This window comes from Neoarius graeffei, chromosome 27, assembly GCF_027579695.1.
Source record: "Neoarius graeffei isolate fNeoGra1 chromosome 27, fNeoGra1.pri, whole genome shotgun sequence".
NCBI classification, from domain to species: Eukaryota; Metazoa; Chordata; class Actinopteri; order Siluriformes; family Ariidae; genus Neoarius; species Neoarius graeffei.
This window is the reverse complement of record NC_083595.1, coordinates 45,775,480-45,794,897: the sequence shown is the minus strand read 5'-3', so window position 1 is coordinate 45,794,897 and position 19,418 is coordinate 45,775,480.

Below are 19,418 nucleotides of genomic sequence, written 5' to 3'. Positions count from 1 at the left end.
TTAGTGTACTCGGGGGCTCCCAGAGGGGCCACGCTCTATCAGAATGTGTTTGTCTCAGGGTCCCATCCATTCACTTTCAAAGGGTTAAACAACCTTTTCACTGGCCTGTCAACATCCCCTGGCCCGGCCAGCGGAAAAAGTCTGCTTGAGTTTTGTTTTCCGATCGACACTTGTCTCCTCGGTCTGCTGTTGCCTGCGTGGTGTAATATCCATGACAATCGTGTTGGGCTTTTGAGCAGGGGGAGGGAGGGGTGGCAGGGGCCACTTTCAGGCCCTAAAGAGCTTTATTTGGGTGGATTTGAAAGAGGGAGTGTGAAGGGCCCTCCACTCCAAATCCTCTTCAAGCAGGTCATCCTGCATCAATAGGCCTTTAATTCGCAAACAGGCATCAGTACGGCACTCACGTTCCTGCAGACTGACAACAATGCCGCAGCTCTGGAAGAAAAAAAAAAGAGGATGGGGGAGTGAGAAAGGGAACGAGAGAGAGAGAGAGAGAGAGAATGTTAAAGGTTAAAGTTGGAGGTGCCTTAGTACAAGGTTTCATATATATATATATATATATATATATATATATAAATAAAACATTTATTTATTTGTATATCTATTATCTTACACTGGCAGCTTGTACCAATTCGCATGACTCAAGCTGTAGAAAAAACGACAACAGTTGAGATTTAAGGTTAAGTTTAGAAGCAGGACTAATGCTTGGACGTTTTCTTATGACTTTATTAGAATCTAAATCCAAATACATCATAATTCTTTTGGTTCAGATTTGTAGAAATTTCTCAAGAAACCAGAAAGTTACAAAGGTAAAGGTTGTGATTAGGGGTTTGGTTAATGTTTGTCATTTTTTTATTATAACCTTATCGGTATGAAATCAAATAAAATCATCCCCCAAGTTTACATTTTCTAATTCATAGACGTTTCTTGTGAGACTAGATTGGAAATTTCAGAATAGGTTTCATGATGGCGGCATGGTGGTGTAGTGGTTAGCGCTGTCGCCTCACAGCAAGAAGGTCCGGGTTCGAGCCCCGTGGCCGGCGAGGGCCTTTCTGTGCGGAGTTTGCATGTTCTCCCCGTGTCCGCGTGGGTTTCCTCCGGGTGCTCCGGTTTCCCCCACAGTCCAAAGACATGCAGGTTAGGTTAACTGGTGGCTCTAAATTGACCGTAGGTGTGAATGTGAGTGTGAATGGTTGTCTGTGTCTATGTGTCAGCCCTGTGATGACCTGGCGACTTGTCCAGGGTGTACCCCGCCTTTCGCCCGTAGTCAGCTGGGATAGGCTCCAGCTTGCCTGCGACCCTGTAGGACAGGATAAAGCGGCTACAGATAATGAGATGAGATGAGAGGTTTCATGATACCTGGCGACTTGTCCAGGGTGTACCCCGCCTTTCGCCCGTAGTCAGCTGGGATAGGCTCCAGCTTGCCTGCGACCCTGTGGGACAGGATAAAGCGGCTACAGATGATGAGATGAGATGAGATGAGATGAGATGAGGTTTCATGATTTAGATTGAGATTAAGATTATGATTTGGAGTAGGGTTAATGCTTTTCTTTTTACTTTATTTGTAGGAAATTAAATTAAATCCAAACACATCACCTTTGTTTGTCAAGTCAAATGAACTTTATTTGTATTGCGCTTTTAACAATAGTCATTGTCGCAAAGCACCTTTACAGAAAATTAAAGACTTTAAACATGAGCTACTTTTATCCCTAATTGATCCCCATTGAGCAAGCCTGTGGCGACGGTGGCAAGGAAAATCTCCCTCAGATGACATGAGGAAGAAACCTCAAGAGGAACCAGACTCAAAAGGGAACCCATCCTCATTTGGGTGATAACAAATAGAGTGATTATAAATAACTCGATTCTATAACCGTGTCTTATATAGTTGCAAAGTATAACTGTAAAACCAGGAAAATCATTATAGTTTTAACATGAAGTCTGTTTTATTGAAGTTATAAACTGTTCATTAATGGAAACTTGTGTGCAAACTGTTCATGACAACTGCAGTCCTAAAGTTAGCAAGTCAACTGTAGTCCTCAGGCACAGATGCATTACTGTAAGTGTCCAGAGCGTCTTCCAAGCGTGACTTTCGACTGTCCATATGGGGCCGTCCTCGACAAGAACGATGTGATGAGACTCCAGCCAGAAGTAGGGCATCAGGATGGATCAGGAGGGTCCGAGGAGCAGAAGAGGTCAGCTCCACTGGTGTGTCAGGATCGACATGTAACTCAACAACATGTTTGTTTGTTTGTTAGTTTGTTATAATTTGTGTGATAAGAAATTTCTCATGAGACCAGATTGAAAAATTCAGAATAATTTGGGGCGTGAGAAGTTACATAAATTACGGTTAATATTATGAAACCAGTTAATTTCCCTAAAATTTATTTTTACCATATTTGTGTTAAACCAAGTAGCAATTCATAAAAGCTCATAAAAAGGCGGAGTTAGTGTTTGTAACGATTCTTACAACTTTATATGAAATCAATTAAAATCCAAATACATCTCCTTCGATTATTCAAATTTGTCGAAATCTCTTATAGGACCAGATTGCAAACTTTGGAACATTTTGTGTTTGTGACAGTCACATGAAAAGTTGTGAAGTGTAAGGTTAAGTTTAGGGGCGGAGTTATTATTTGTACATTCTCTTATGAAGTTATTCACATGAAAGAAAAAAAAAAATCAACCTAAATGGATCCTTGTGTGTTTCAATACATACAAAATTTCTCATGAGATCAAATCTGACCAATCATATTTATTTATTCACACACTGTCATTCAGTTGAAAGCCCCGCCCATTCACTTTTAGCAACCAAGCAACACAATGATGTTGTGCATGTGAGTGCATACGTGTTTGTGTGTGTGTGAAATGCCGGGCCGTGGGAAGTAAAAGCAGAGCGCGGCATATTTATTTTCATGGACCATATGGAAATACTGTTGTGTGTGTGTGCAAGTCGACAGATAACGGGCGACCCTGACGGTTGTGTGTGTAGCTACTGAATGGTGTGTGTGTGTGTGTGTGTGTGTGTGTGTGTGCGCGCGCATTGGGCGGGATGGCACTCTGACCCTAGGCATATGGAGAGCCATTAAGGAGGAGGTTTCCCTCAAACACACACATCGTACACCCCTTGGGACTTTGATTTGTTAATGAATTGCTCTATTGACTCGCATCTTCGCTTGCTTCATTAGCAAAAAAGACCAACACTGGCACTTTCTCTCCTTGTTCAAAGGCTCTGTTTTAGCGAAGAAGAAGAAGAATAAGTAAGAAATGGAGGAGGAGGAGGGATAAAATAAAGTATGGTAGGCCAGGACCAAAATCTAATCTGTTTCTATCAGGATTTGTCGCCGTGTCTCTGTTTCGAGCCACGGCTAATTTGTATTGTGACAATTTAAGACAACTCTCCAGAATGCAGTGATGCGAGAAACCGTATGCCCTTCAACCCCTCCTTCTTGTCTTAACATTCTCTCTCTCTCTCTCTCTCTCTAAATCTATTCCTGGCCCCTCCCCATCTTCATTAGCATGTTGGACACTGCGGTTTTTGTGTAGGCGCTACCTGCTTTACAAGGGCCAGATTATTGTGTAGGGTTAGTGTTAACACAACAAGTACAAGACCCTCTGTCTGAAAGACACACACAATCTGTCAAGCACCAGCAACAGCTGCTCTGCACGCACACACACACACACACACACACACACACACACACATATACAAAGAGTGACACGTTAACCACATGTCTGAGTAGCATAAATAGCAGCTTGGTGTCAATCAAAGACTGCTGAATGAAATAGATGCAAAAAAAAAAACCTTATAGTTATTATAAAGACAATTTTCTTTCTTTCTTTCTTTCTTTCTTTCTTTCTTTCTTTCTTTCTTTCTTTCTTTCTTTCTTTCTTTCTTTCTACTCACACACTTAAGTAAAACACCATTAAAACATGCCTTAACATGATACAGTCACTTAGTTGACTTCTGACTATGTTAGACACGTCTTCGGAGTGTTTACAGCGTGAAATCTGGCTCATCAGCGAGACCCAGACAGCAAACAGAGCCGAAACTAAAGAAAAAAAAAAAAGAAACACACAGAAAGAAATACACTTCTATCTAATCGTGTTGAACTCACGTCGACATCTCCAGACATGGTGGATTTCAAGAGCTCTTTTCTCTCTATCTCTCTGCCACAGTGGACAATATCAGAGAGAGAGAGAGAGAGTGAGTGTAAATCTGTCTGGGAGTTCTTATCAAATCCCCTTGCAAACGCCACTGAGGGCTCTGTCAATAGCAGAAAACATGCTACACTAACACAAAAGCAGACATGGCAGACCCTTTCAAAACGTTTCACATCCTGCTGCACACCAGCTTCCAGTTTTTCATCTGCTGTGAGTGTGAACGGTCACCATCCCCGATGTGAATTAGAACCTGACAAGAAACAACTCCAGACAGGATTTATAGATCCACATATATTTCACAGATCTTTTTTTTTTCCCCTTTCACACGTGATTATGTGAAAAGTGAAGTTATGTGATTATGTGAGTTATATCTAATCACATGTAAGCCGTGATGAAGCTGAAGGTGCATTTCAACATGTTATGACTTGGCGTCATGTTATCAAACATCATTAAACAAACAAACAAACAAACAAACAAATAAATAAATAAATTCCATACCATAGGCTATATGTCAAAAAATAAACAAATAATGGAAAATAAATTGTGAACAATTGAACCAGATTGCAATATGTGGAAAAAAAAAAGTCAAAATAAATTAACAACGGGAAAAAAAAAAATCACGTGATGTGTGAAAAAAAAAAGTCCAGATGTGAAAAACTATGTGAAATATAATGCTGACAAAGGGTCTGAAATCCAGATGTGGAAAACAGGAATGACCCCCCCCCCAAAAAAAAAAAAAAAATCCAAAGAAGAAATTCAAAATAAAAAAAATAAATTAAATATTTATAGAAATAAAATAATTTAACATTCAAAAAAATACAAAAGATTGGATCCAGAGGATGGATGTAGTTATAAAAGAAAAATCTGGATATACAAGTTATAGAAAAATATTAATCGTACATTCCCCGAGGTAGAACTAATATATTTGTTCATGATTAATATTTAAACATATATGAAGTGATGTTTACTGTTACTGTTAATAATAAAATCGAGATATCAATCAATGAAATCTAACACTAATTCATGAATGCAGTACCATGTGTTGATGCTATAAATGAAATGTCTTGTGTTGTATACTGTAAGTCTTTTTTTTTTAGGTAGTATTATTGTTTAGGTCCATGTTTCATTCAGAAACAAAGCACATGGAGAGAGAGAGTGAGAGAGAGAGAGAGAGAGAGAGAGAGAGGATAATGACCGTTCACCCACTGCGCTCGCTTGGCAGGCAGTGTATCCTGTCACTGCTGGCGGGTAGTGGAGTTGACTGGTGGGGTTTCCTGCCTACTGTGGAGGAGTAGTCCTGCTGAGAACATAAGTACACACACACACACACACACACACACACACACACACCTCTCTCTCTCTCTCTCTCTCTCTCTCTCTCTCACTCACACACACACACACACACATAAATTTTAGTCCTGCTGTGAATAGTCCTGAACACGTTCCAGTTCCATTGTCTGGAATTGAGGATATGTGTGTGTGTGTGTGTGTGTGTGTGTGTGTGTGTGTGTGTGTGTGTGTGTGTGTGTGCCCTGAGCTTGACACAGGGCATGATGCAGGTCCCGTCCCTCCATACCCCCACATCAGGGTGGAGTTCACTCCGCTAACACAGGCGCGTCCCAGTGGACAGATAAATATAAGGAAGACACGCTGCAGTTCTCTTCGATTAAACTCAAAATAGAACAATTGTTCAATTTACAGTTGCTCTGGAAACACTGGTCACATTTTTTTTTACTCTGATTAAAAGCTAAAAATGAACTGATTGTGAAGAATCTTTCTTTGCCCAACTTATATTTCATGACGGGGTTGGCGTGATGTTGCACAATGTGAATGGAAGTTACCGTTACCAGCATGATACAAAGTGTTTTATTCCTCTGAGACCACAGTATTTTTTATAAAGTATATATACTCAGCAAAAATAAAAACTTGACACTCATTATTTTTCAAATAGTGTTTAGAAACTTTTCTTGAAAGAGTTCTTGTTGTAGGTCCTGGGTTCGAGCCCCGGGGCCGGCGAGGGCCTTTCTGTGCGGAGTTTGCATGTTCTCCCCGTGTCCGCGTGGGTTTCCTCCGGGTGCTCCGGTTTCCCCCACAGTCCAAAGACATGCAGGTTAGGTTAACTGGTGACTCTAAATTGAGCGTAGGTGTGAATGTGAGTGTGAATGGTTGTCTGTGTCTATGTGTCAGCCCTGTGATGACCTGGCGACTTGTCCAGGGTGTACCCCGCCTTTCGCCCGTGGTCAGCTGGGATAGGCTCCACCTTGCCTGCGACCCTGTAGAAGGATGAAGCGGCTACAGATAATGAGATGAGATGAGATGAGTTCTTGTTGTGATTATGGTTAAATGCATTGTCAAGGGCATTACGTCACATATTCATTCTACTGGTCGGGCCTACGTAGCACGTGCGAGAGCACTGCACGCTAAAATCACGTTTCCACGTGACACAAGTGACGTGACCTATTGATACACGTGCAATTGATCTCACGGTAGCAGAGTAGAGTGTCATCTCAGAAAAACAAGGTTTTATGGTTAATTATTCGTTAATTTGCAATGCCATGACTGTCAAACATTCAGCGTGAACGTGCCATTGGCATACTGAATACGGGAACATCCGTCACTGACGTTGCGAGGGTTATGGGATGCAGTCGACAGACCATCCATAATCTCCAGACACGTCTCCATCAAACTGGCACCACAGCCGACCGCCCCCGTCCTGGTCGACCACGTGTGACGTCACACGCAGAAGACCGACAGATTGTCTTACGTCATTTGCGTAATCGGTTTGTCACTGCCACATCCACTGGGAATGAATTGTTTGGAGGTCGAGTGACTGCCCAAACCATTCGAAATCGCCTGCGCTCTGCTCTGCATTAAGTTGTGACTCACAGTTTTTGATCATGGACATTGTCGTCGCATTTCCGGTGGAACCGATTCCATGACAAACATGATCTGTATGCTATAGCATCTTTAATGACAAGATAATTGAATACAATCGTTATTTCAAACCTATTTTCCAAAATGTTCAAATTATTGACTTTGAAACGAGTGTAAAGTTTTTATTTTTGTGGAGTTTATTTTAAAAAAAATAACAACAAAAAACTTTTTATCCATTTATTGTTACGTTTAAGGTTGTAGAACATCCATAAAAAACAAGTTACTTCCTGTTATCACTTGTAGCAGCAGCATCAGACTCTTTTTACTTTCTCAACTGTCAGAGTTGCTGTTTTAGAAAATCAATCCACCTTCTGACCAATCAGAGCTTTGAGTTAAATAATCAACAGTTATTCCACAAAATCGAGTCGTACATGAGCTGATAGCCGATGAGGTGCGTAGCACCGAGTTGGCTATAAGCCATGTACGATGAGACTGAGTGGAAGAACTGTTTTATTCTATCCACATTCACTGGATTTTGAGAATCAGAGCATTTTTACTTTTATATTTTTTGCAAATTCAATAAATAAAAGCTTTATACAAAACGTCCAACAAAATCATTTCCGGTTAGAATGTAAACAAACCGGTGAAATGACAGGAGCAATTTGTGAAAAATACAATAATAATAATTCTTAAAAAAAAAGTTCTTACCATCAAATACTTTTATTCCATATTTTGTTGCTTTTTTGTATTTTTGGGGGTTTTGTTTTCAAGTAGAGTTTTTATTCCGTCCTTGGTTGGTTTAGCAACACGCTCCGCCATTTTGTTTTTCTCTGCTCACGGTATATGAGTTGATATCTTGACACTTGGACTACAAACTGTAAAGTGTTTATTAAACTAAACGGTACACGGAGGTCAAAATATTGGTTGTGAAAAACATCGAGGACCTGGAAAAGTATCAGTGACCATAATGAGCGGGACCATAAGCCATACATCTCAGAGGATTACAGAACAGGATTTACTGGAGCGAAAATCGTTTGAGTACACTGATTACAAATCACAGGATTTGGAATATGACACAGACCCGGACAATAATTTCTTCTCTGCCATTAACAACAACTGCTGTTATTACACTGATGAACAGTTCAATCGGAGCATTAAAGCAGATGGCAAACTCTCAATTATCCACTTCAATAGCAGAAGCATGTATGCAAATTTCAATCTCATCAAGGAATATCTAAAACAGTTTTCGCATCCGTTCAGCGTCATAGCAATATCTGAAACTTGGATGCATAACGTCAAAGGCGCGGACATTGAGCTGGAGGGCTATGAATTCAACTACGTAAATAGACAAAACAAGAGTGGAGGGGGAGCGGCCATATTTGTGGATAGGGGCTTGAAATTCAATGTAATGGAAAGTATATCAACAGTAATTAACAACACACTGGAATGCATAACAGCTGAAATTTGCAAAGAGAAACATAAACATGTACGGTAATTGTTAGTTGTATATATAGAGCTCCAGACTCTAGTATTGAGGTCTTCAATAACTGGATAGAGGAAATGTTTTCAAAAGTGAGTCATAAAACAGTCTTCATATGCGGAGACTTCAATATTGACCTGCTCAGGCCAAACAAACACAAAATGACAGACAATTTTATCAACACGATGTACAGTATGGCCTTATTCCCGAAAATTACTAGACCCAGCAGAATCACCTCACACGGAGCCACCCTCATCGACAATATATTCACTAATGCCGCTTTTCCACTACAAACGCGGCTGAGCCGTGCCGTGCTGAGTCGAGCTGAGTCGAGCTGAGCGGGGCTGTTGGAGTTGCATTTCGACTACAACCGCGCTGAACCGTGCTGGCTGGAAGTGGGTGGACACATTGGGTGGAGTTAGCGAAAGTGGGTGGACGTCACGTGATGTCGTTAAGCAGCGCAAACAGTGACATCAGTGAGCTTTTAAGCGGTAGTCTCACGACCCGAATAGTAAACAATAAACATGAAGTCGTTAGTGTTGCTGGTCTTGGTGCTGTGGCTTGTTGTCACCGACAACGCGAACAGATACTGGCAAGAGCGTATAGATGAGGCGAGGCGCATAAGGCTTCAGAAATTCTCGTAATTCGTAATTATTCTCCTTCCGGGTTTACGGTGTTTACAGATCCCAGCGTGCTCGCGGGGCGTGTGTGGGCATGTGAGGACACTCCTCCTCACCAATCAGTGCACAGGGGAGTGTCTGCTCACGCCCCCAGCCTCACTCGGCTCGCTTTGGCTCGCTTCAGCCCCACTCCAAAACCGTGCGAGTTTTAGGGGCTAAGCAGGGCTGAAGCGAGCTGAGTCGTGCTGGTTTTTGGTAGTCGAAACGCGAGCCGTGTCGGGCTGAAGTGAGCTGAAGCGAGCTGAAAAAGGGTAGTGGAAAAGGGCCATAACAGTTTTAATGACAATTTAGTAAGTGGACTATTGATAAATGATATTAGTGATCATTTACCAGTTTTCTCAGTTTATGAAACAAAATCTGGGAATAATAAACCAGAAAACACAAAACTTTTCAGACGACTTAGAGCAGAGGAATCAATTAACACTTTTAGAAATGACTTGCTGGCACAAAATCGGGATGAAATATACTGACTAAATGACATAAATAAAGCATATGAGGAATTCTTGAGGATGTTTATATCATTATATAATAAAAATTGCCCAATTGTTCAATACAGTAAAAAAGTCAAACATACAGTATGTCCATGGATTACAAGGGGTTTAAAAAATGCCTGTAAAAAGAAAAATACATTGTATAAAGAGTTCATAAAGCAGAAAACTAAAGAGGCAGAGGATAGATATAAAAATAAATTAACTAATATTATAAGGGCTGCTAAGAAAGAATATTATAAGAAATTATTAAACAATAACAGAAATAATATTAAAGTAATTTGGAGCACTTTGAACAGTATTATAAAAAATGGGTCAAGATATACAAATTATCCAAGGTACTTTCTTAATAGGGGTGATATAGTGGTGTAGTGGTTAGCGCTGTCGCCTCACAGCAAGAAGGTCCGGGTTCGAGTCCCGTGGCCGGCGAGGGCCTTTCTGTGTGGAGTTTGCATGTTCTCCCCGTGTCCGCGTGGGTTTCCACCGGGTGCTCCGGTTTCCCCCACAGTCCAAAGACATGCAGGTTAGGTTAACTGGTGACTCTAAATTGACCGTAGGTGTGAATGTGAGTGTGAATGGTTGTCTGTGTCTATGTGTCACCCCTGTGATGACCTGGCGACTTGTCCAGGGTGTACCCCGCCTTTCGCCCGTAGTCAGCTGGGATAGGCTCCAGCTTGCCTGCGACCCTGTAGAATAGGATAAAGCGGCTAGAGATAATGAGATGAAATGAGACTTTCTTAATAATGACAAAGATGAATATAATATGGATGTGGTAGTTAATAGTTTCAACCATTACTTTGTAAACGTAGGACCATTCTTAGCGGAACAAATCCCGGATCCAGGAACATCTGCTGAAAATCTGGGCAATTTGATAGATAATAATTCTTTTTCAATGTTCCTTACAGCAGTGGAAGAAAAAGAAATTGTTGATATTGTTGGGAAATGTATGAACAAAATATCTACCGACTGTGATGACATTGACATGATGATATTGAAAAATGTTATTGATGGAATATCCAAACCATTCACATATATATGCAATTTGTCATTTCTAACTGGTACATTTCCAAACAGAATGAAAACAGCAAAAGTCATTCCTCTGTACAAAACTGGGAGCGAACACCACTTCACAAACTACAGACCTGTCTCACTACTTCCGCAATTCTCCAAAATTCTCGAAAAACTTTTCAATAACCGATTGGATAAATTTATTGACAAACATAAACTACTTAGTGACAGTCAATATGGATTTAGAGCATATAGATCAACATCACTGGCTTTAATAGAATTAGTTAAAGAAATCACCAATTCCATAGAGCAGAAAAAACATGCAGTTGGAATATTCATTGATTTAAAGAAAGCATTTGATACAATAAATCATGACATATTAATAAAAAACTGGAACGATATGGCATCAGGGGTATAGTTTTAAACTGGGTTAAAAGCTACTTAAGTAACAGGAGACAGTTTGTGAAGCTGGGAGATTGCTCTTCCTCATGTTTGGACATAACTTGTGGTGTTCCCCAGGGGTCAGTGTTAGGACCAAAGTTTTTTATACTATATATCAATGACATATGTAGTGTATCTAAAGTAATGAAGCTTGTCTTGTTTGCTGACGATACACATATCCTATTTTCTGGTGATAATTTAATGGAACTATTGCAGGAGATCCCAACAGAAATAAGTAAATTAATAACATGGTTCAACAGTAAGAAATTATCATTAAACTTGAACAAATCCAAAGTAATATTATTTGGTAACAACAAAACAAACACACAAATAAATATTCAAATAGATGGGGTTATTATAGAAAGAGTTAAGGAAATCAAATTTCTTGGAGCAACTACTGATGAAAAACTTAGCTGGAAACCACATATAAAAAACGTACAATCCAAAGTATCAAGAAGTATTGCAATATTAAACAAAGTTAAACAGTTTCTAGATCACAATTCACTCCGGATTCTTTACTGTTCCCTGGTTTCACCTTATGTAAGTTACTGTGCAGAGGTATGGGGCAATAATTACAAAAATACAATACATTCATTATTCATTCTCCAAAAAAGAGCAATAAGGATTATACACAAGGCTGGTTATCGGGATCATACAAATACATTATTCTTACAGTCAGAAATACTGAAATTTGCAGATCTGGTGGACTATCAAACAGCACAAATATTATTCAAAGCAAACAATAATCAACTACCACATAATATTCAAAAACTGTTCACTGAAAGAGAAGGGAGTTATAATTTAAGGGGTTTATTTAAATTTAAAAATTATAGGGTGCGCACAACCAAGAAAAGTTTTTGTATTTCTGTTTGTGGGGTGAAGCGCTGGAACAGTTTAAATGAGGACTTCAAGGGATGTCCAGACATGAAGCGGTTTAAAAAGATGTACAAAAATTTGATTTTCACAAGGTATAAGGATGAAGGCGATTAATCATAACTGGCTGTCTATTGTGTAAATTTTCTTTTTTGAGTCTTCATCTATTTGTTTTGTTTTTATTTTGTTCTCCATTGTGAGTGTGGTATTTGTAGTAAACTTGTGTGTAGACATATGGATATACACATATAATTAATTAATTATATGATATCGTCATAGAGAATTGATATGTGAATAGTTGAAGCAATAAGTAATATACAGTGTATGTATGTATGTATGTATGCATGCGTGTGTGTGTGTATATATATATATATATGTATATTAGTGCTGTCAAGCGATTAAAATATTTAATCGTGATTAATGTCGCGACTGTCATAGTTAACTCGCTTTTAATCACAATTTAATCGCACATTTTTGTCACATGAAAAACCATTGTAATTCTCTTATCAGCATAAAAAAGTGAATGGGCTTGCTTTGTACCATTTTTTTTTTATTGCAGAGCATAACACGTCTTGTCACAGCCACTGACACCCATAACTTCCATATTAGATGAGAAAACCAAGGGATGAAAAATAAAGTGCATATCACTGTGAAAATAAAAAAAAAAAATGTTTTATTTTACTCTTCATTAGTTTCTTTTGAAGAGAAGTATTTGCCATAAAGAAGAAAAAAACAGATAACAAAAATAAAAACATTCATCATACGTTCAAAAACGTTCATGATAGTGTGGCACTGTATTCTCTAATTCTCACTGCTTATAACTCTACACCTCCCCGGTGGAGATGAGCTGGGAACCTGAAGACTGAAGGAACAGTATTGAAAAGTATTTTTCCAGTCTCACCTGTGAAAGGTAATCCCATGTGATCTCGTTTGGACGGTAAACCTGTTGGTACAGTTAAACGCAGCACATGAATGAGGCATCTTTATTCTCCACTTTGCCCCATCCAATATGGCGGCGAGGATGTTTATATGTCTATGCCTTTCTCCATCACTCACACGTACTCTTATTGAAGCAGCACGCAACAAGCCTCAACAGGAACTACGGGTGACTCGCAGGGCCAAATTAGAATTTGCGTTAACGGCACTATTTTTTTAATTTCGTTAAATTGAGATCACGTTAACTCGTTATTATCACGTTAACTTTGACAGCACTAATGTATATATATGTGTTTGTGTGTATATATATACTGTATATATATATATATATATATATATATATATATATATATATATATATATAAGGAAGCTCGATAATCAATTTATATTGACTAAAGTAGAGGGGTGGGATTAAATAAGTTTTTACTTCAGCCCACTCCTTTTCGGCCATGTAAACTCAAAACTGCTTAGTGCGTCCTTGTTTGTATTTTTGTCTTGTTTTCTTTTGTTTTGATATATTATTACCTATATTATTTAAGGTTTATTTTCTAATTTAGTGGCTTTTTACATGTTATTGTTGCAAATGCTGTTTTGTTTTTCTTGTTATCTGCTTATTTATTCATTGTTTGTTTACATGTTTGAAATAAACTATCATCATCATCATCATCATCATCATCATCATATCCTAGTAGTAGAGTAGCCAATCAGTGTGCGCGATTGCTCATATCCAGTGAATTTGGATAGAGTAAATAAATATATACATAAAATAAAATACATATAATAAAATACATATAATCATTAAACTACACTCAGTAAACAGTAAGTCATTCGAATAAATAATATGAGAAAGAATAAGATGCTAATGGCAAAAAATAACAATAATGTTGATGAAATAAATATTGAAAAAAAACCCTAATTATTTACCATAATTAGATAACAACATTTAACATTTACGATTACAATTAAGTTACAACATTTAACATGTTATCTTTTTTTTTACATGAATGTTGGCTTTTTATTTAAATCATCTCGATATGTCCATCACAGTAAAAGGACGATGCTGAACCTTTGACCTTAATCTTCATTAGCTTGTATCATGTCTTCAATCAGCGCTCGTGTTTTAATGGATGCTTTTCACGTCTCAGTGTTTTTGCTGCCTCCATATGTGAAGGTGGTGACTCTGAGGATGACCCCGGGGCAGGTCACTGCCTGATTGGCTTTTATGATTTACACACAAAAACAGGGGCTTTAGGTCAGATCGAGCATGTGCAAACATAAATCCACACTTACGCACACTTCGTTTCCATTTTTTCCCCTTTATAAACATAAAGGGTGAGAGTTTGTGCATTTTTTTCAGTGTGTTTTAAAAGCTTTTTTGCGTTATACATTATGAATGTGTATGCTTTCATAACACTTTTGCATTTTAACTCTGAAACACATTAACCCTTTGCTCATGTTCTATGACACCTTGATGACATTTGTTATGATGGCACGTCATCTATATTGTGTCAAGACAAGAATGCAGAATGCAGGCCAATTACAACATCTGATGACCTCTGACCCTTTGATCTGCGGCGTGTGTGTGTGTGTGTGTGTGTGTGTGTGTGTGTGTGTGTGTGTGTGTGTGTGAGAAAGAGCTTTGACATTGTTATGTATCAGAGTTTGACAGTAGGTGAAGTGAACTGAAATGAAGTCGAGGTTATTATTCACCGATATTCACTGAGCCTGAAGCGGATAATTGTTTTCCTGTAAGTACACGGGTGATTATTTACAAAAGAAATCATTTATTTCAAACTTCAAAAGTAGCATGCAAAAGAAATATGTGCAGATTTGTGTCACTTATCTTCGCCGAGTCACATAAAATACTTTGTTTTAAAATCGGTAAAATAAATCACAATTCCAACTTACATTTGAATAGTTTTAGACCAAAGTTTGCAGCATCTTTAGTGCTTTTAGGAACAGCATTTCCTTTCAGAATTTGTAATTCTTCCTCATTTATGGTGACGAAGTGATTGGTCACCATTTTGCCGAGTCACTCGAGGTGATTATCGAGGACCAGTCCGAATTTCTCGACCAATCAGTGCAATTTCCTTTTATCACCTACGTATTTTCTATTAATTAACAATTATTCCATTATTGAGTGGAATAACTGTTTTATTCTATCCACATTCACTGGATTTTATGAATCAGAGCATTTTTATTTTATTTTTTTTGCAAATTCGATAAATAAAAACTTTATACAAAATGTTCGACAAAATAATTTCCGCTTAGAATGTAAACAAACTGGCAAAATGACAGGAACAATTTGTGAAAAATGCTATAATAAGAATAATTCTTGAAAAAATTTAAAAAAAGATATGTTCTTACCATCAAATACTTTCATTCCATATTTTGTTGCTTTTTTTGTATTTTTTGGGTTTTTGTTTTCAAGTAGAGTTTTTATTTCATCCTCAGTTGGTTCAGCAACACGCGCCGCCATTTTGCTTTTCTCTACTCATGGTATATGAGCTGATAGCCTAGTAGTAGAGTAGCCAATCTGAGCATGTGATTGCTCATATCCAGTGAATTTGGATAGAATAAATATATGTTATTTACCAGCTGGGAGGTCCGTATCGTGAAATACCGTGACCGAGGTCTTGAAAGTACTGAGTGAGGCCCTCTGGGCCGAGGTCAGTATTCAAGGCCGAGGTCATGGTCTTTCACCATACGGACCGACCTTAAGCTGGTAAATAATATATTTATTTTTTTCTTTACCAAATTCTAACAGAAAACGAGAGCGCCCAAAAGGGAAAACCGAGCCGAGCCGCCATTTTGAATCCTCATTCACGGCTGTAATGCAAATTGCTTCCTCCTCGGTATACAAGTGCACTTCCATGGCAGGAAAAAAACTACATTTTGCCGCCTATGTAGTCCCCTATTTATACAAATAGGAGTCATTCAGGATTCAGCCATGTTTTTGCTCGGAGTTAGCAAATTACAGTTTTTAGCTTTCTCCTGAAATGTTTTATTTTATTTCTTCTTCCTCAGGGTAGTAAAACTCGCTTTCACTGTGAACACTGTCGTTATCGCTATCCATGCTGTAAAATTAATGCTATTCTCCTGAGAAATGCTGGCAAAAATTTATAAGATTTTTGATCATCTTATAAGTCAAGTCAACTTTATTGTCAAATATGCTATACATGCTCGACATACAGCACAGATGAAATTTCAGTCCTCTCTGACCCACGGTGCAAACAGGCAATGCAATAAATAAAAATAGAATAATTGAAATAAACAATATAAACAGTATGAACACTCTAGATAAGAAATAGGCTAAACACTCATGTATACACACACACACACACACACACACACACATATATATATATATATATATATATATATATATATATATATATATATATATATATATAAATTGGAGCAAAAGGACATAAAATAAACAGTCACGGGCACTTGAGATATAGCAGGTAAACATGAAATAAACAGTATAAACAATAAACTAATAGCTGTCAAGGTGAGGTAGTGCGGAATAGTGCAATAGTGCAAATGAGCGAGGTAAATTTATTATAAATTTATTATTTATTATAAATAAATCTTTTAAAAAAAAGATAAATGTTGACAAAAAATTCTACTATGTTAGTTGTTGTGAACGAGCTAGTCACCAGAGGTCCGTAACTGGGGTCTGTACCGTAGGATACGGACCCGCTCGCCAGCCAATCACAGTGCAGGATTTGGACCGCAAAAAAAATAATAACAGTTATTCCCTCAGCAGCCTCTCTATTTTTACTTTCTTGAACTTGATAAAATGATTTTAAAAAAGCATTTTTATGTTACTGAGAAACCAGGAAGCACAAAGTTATTAAAAAAAAAAAAACATTTAAGCTTTCCAATGAAAACTAAATGGACCAAAACACCAAAACAGAAAACTAAAGGGCCAAAGCACTAACCATGGAGTCTCCTTCTATAAACATTAACCTCTTAAGGTGCTGAGAGGTGTGGCTCGCCTAGACAGACGTACCCAAAATTAATTAAAAATAGTTCCACAATTATCAGCTCAATACACATAATCTTGTTCTATTTGGATATGTAAGACCTCAGAAAATATATTTCCAGTGTCAGTAACATCGTGGTTGCGACTATGCCTGAGTAAAATGTGATAAACCAAAGGAGAAAGTTAAATTTTTTATCGTCACCTAAAGTTTATTTTCGATTAGTCAGTGGATAACACCATGATAGCAACGGTCCCATGCACAAAGATGGCCCCCTTTTTTTTTTTTTAATTCAGCAACTCCTTGATTACAATTGGGAAAAAAATCGAAATACCACAAAGTGCATCGATACAGAGCTAACCAAAACAGCATTTTTGAACTTTTTACCTGAAGTCAATTATAGTAGTGTTCTATTGGACCTGGTAGTGGATCCATTGGGTTTTAAGTAAACATTTCCAAATGTTTTCATTGTTTTAATTTAATTATTGTTAGTCAAAGACTGTGTAGCATGGTCGCCACACAAATTCCTATAAATTAAAGCTAGACGGCCTTTTGATTTCATAAAATTGGTGAAATTTTAGTTCCCTCTGAAATTTGGTCATTATAATATATGTTGATTTCTGTAATATCTCACAAAAATATCAGGCCATTCTGTGGCTGGGAAGTTATTTAATTTGAGGGGATTAAAGCAAATAATGTGCATAAAATCATTCGCTTTGCACAGTCAAGCAGACAGAGGAAGTCCGTGTGTGCATGCACAGGTTTACTTTTTTTTCTTCTTTTGGGTTTTACAGCAGCTGGCATCCACAGTGTTGCATTACTGCCATCTACAGGTTTACCTTTGAGCGTGCACTGACAGTTACATCATTCTGTCACTAAACGAACAGCTCATCACACCAAGGTGCTCGCTGACCACCGATATTTATTAGTTTGGTCCTGCGTTTCCTTTCCTTTGCAACATAACGTCTTTTCTACTTGCTTTCTGTTACTGTACTCGGTCTTTCACATTTCATTCAAACACTCATATCCTCCATTTTTCTCTTCTGTTTCAAATTTGTATCCCACAATGCCTTGCGTGAACGGGGAAAGCCCACCATGTGATGCACGATGTAGTATCTTGAATTGGGTCATGGTGAAGCAGGAAAAATTAGGAGAGAATTTAGGGCCATGTGGCCCAAAATTCATTAGTTGTTGTATTTTAAAAAAAAAAAAAAACTAAAAAAATTGGAAGTCTGTGATACGAATTCAGTAGCTTTCGGTCCACTAAACAAAAATAATTCGGGGTCAGGGAAAATTCTTTTTCTAACCAACACTTGAAAAATCTGAAAGGCAGTCTACCTTTAATGATAATGTATTAGAATGAACACATTAGTATAAATTTTGCAGCTAGAACTATTGTCAGAACTGCTGTTCCAGTGAACAATCTCGGACCAATCAGAATCCAGAATTCAACAGCACTGTGGTGAAAAATTCACTCATAAATCAAGTCCAAAAGATTCCAAACTAAGGAAACGAGCATGATTTGTTGGCTTTAATGGATGCTTTAGAAATGTAGTCAAGATATCGACCTCTGTAGCTTCAGCTGTAGTGTCAAACAAGACACTATGCAGATCTCTCTCTCTCTCTGTGAGATAGGTCAATTAGCTTTAGCATGAAAAGAATTCCACCAGGTTCCTGTATTTCTGGTGCATTTGAAGCAGTTGGGTTTCATTTAGCACGCCACTGTGCACACTATTTACAGTTTATGCCTGACTGAGGCATCTGCACAGAGAGATATTAGTCATGTGTATGCATTAACCAGCCATTTCACCTTCTTCTTCTTCTTCTTCCCTTCCACTCTTTCTACTTTCCTTTTTCTTTTCTCTTTCACACTATTTAAGCAAGATCTTTGCACTCATTCAGTGATCTTTTTAAATGTCATCCCTAAAGGTAGGACACAAGAGAAGTGAAGAATTGATGGAGAGATGAACAAACAGATTACACCAGATTATAATATCTGGAGTCATGAAAATTAATATTACTGAGTGAGATGACTTTAATTCCAACATGGATTCTTTTTTTTCCCTTTGTATTGGGGATGGGGAAGAACAAAAGATAAAATCTGTGATTTTTATATCTGAACTCCAATAAAATGCCCAACCATCAGAGAAGATCCAGTTTTTGTGGAATCACATGTTCTGTAAACAGGATAAAAAATAATTGACATGGTGCACCAACATCCATCCAATCAGGACAAGGAGACATATTTCCTCGCCTGTCAGTCATGTTGCATTAGTTCCTAGCCTAGGCGTGTATTTTGTGGGTGTGGCTTTGGAGGGAGCATTTATGGGAATGATGGTGGTGGTAGCACAAAAAAAAAGATAACCAACACTAGTACTTTGGCACAAATTATAAATTAACAATTGGAATTTTTTTAATAATAATAATGGGCAATATCATTAGGTTAATTAGTTAGTTAATTAACTGTTAACTGGTTCTTTGTTCATTT